The following is a 1,765-nucleotide window of genomic DNA, read 5'->3' as shown; positions in this document are numbered from 1 at the left end:
CGGACCGCATGTGTTGGAGGGATTGTTCAAACTACATATTTTAATAACCAAGGACATACAATAGTGCTCAGCATACATCGTCCTTATACCTTTGTTTCACCTGGGAAGACGAGTGGACTGCGAGATAGTAGATACTGACACATGGCTGAACTAATTATACACGCACCAAAATAAAAAGAAGACTGGGGCGGAACAGAAGTATCTGATAGTTGTTGTTACGGAGATCTTGATTGTCTACAACTGTAACGTGAATGAATCAAATATACTTATGAAGTTCGCTTCACCAACATGTATTGGTATAACCAGACAAATGCTCTGGCAGTTTCCTCTGTTAAGTAACTCATCCGATCATTCAACTATTAGCCATTATATATTGCATCTATGCAGTGACATATGGTCTCTGCTGCGCTCAGCCACTCTCTAGAATAAGTTCTATAGAAATTGGTTACACAGCGGCAACAAATTAAATAGAAAAAAATCGTCATCTGGAAGCGAACATCTGACCTACATGTCAAAAGCCGGTTGATATTTATGTATATATTAATATGTAGCACCCTCGCTATAGTCCCTATGCAAAAGCAAAGTGAACGGCAGACTAATAACAGTACCTGTGTTAAACAGAGACTTAATGCGTTGTTTGTTCAGTATTGTTGACAACTCGTGTGAGAGTGTGCGAGTCTGGACTCTGGTCACGGTGAAAGGGTGCCAGACTCCCGTCATCAGATCATTATCCATTTGAACCGAAGTCGTATTGATCAGCACGCCATTGGTCAATATCATTCGGCAATCATCAATTTTTATGTGATCACTTTGTGGCCTTCGTAATTTGTAAGTTTGTATTACACGCTCTTGCACACATATAAAAGAGGTGATGTACTATATACTCTTGTAATATATTACATTTGTACTACGCTCCTATAGTACATACTTATATCATGATCCTCTAGAGAGAGAGAAGAATATATATATATAATGCCTGATCGGACTAGTGTCCGAAGGACATTACATAGTATATACTTATAATATATATATATTTATATATATATATATATATATATATATATTTATATATAATATATATATATATAATATATATATATATACATATACATACGTATATATATAATATATATATATATATGTATATATATATATATATATATATATATATATATATATATACATATATACATATACATATATATATATTGTTGATATATATATAAAATAAACAGACAAACACGAATCTATTTACTTATGTAGTTATCTTATATAGTACACGCTGTACAAAGCACAACACTTATATATAGAGAGAGTCTGACCTATAAAAACGTCCCTCTCTGACATTTAGATCACAACTGCTTATTAGCAGCACATACACTTGAAGCAAAGCGATGATAGGATTCCCTAGTTTCCTAAGTGAATATCGACGGATGTAGTATAATTAAGATTGTCTACTACTTACAAGCTTGGACAATATAACAACCGGCACGCTGAACAACCTGACCTCATTCGTCCTTCGGGGGCGAACGTACCTGGCGACCATGGTATTCCCACGTACGCGGCAAATTAAACTGTACCTCTCGCTTATCGGCCTCTTCTCTGTAGTGGTAAGTACTGTTGTGCCTGTAACTGTAGGTACTATGGAAGTGATTATACTTCTGATGGATTCTGGGTATGGCTTGTATGAGAGTTGTGCTTGTCACCTACATGTTGCTGTGTATAATTACATAGTCAGGAAGGTAGATTCAAGGCACAGGTAGTG

Source organism: Sphaeroforma arctica, assembly GCF_001186125.1.
Source record: "Sphaeroforma arctica JP610 unplaced genomic scaffold supercont1.708, whole genome shotgun sequence".
Classification (NCBI taxonomy): Eukaryota; class Ichthyosporea; order Ichthyophonida; genus Sphaeroforma; species Sphaeroforma arctica.
Note: the sequence above shows the minus strand (reverse complement) of the source record.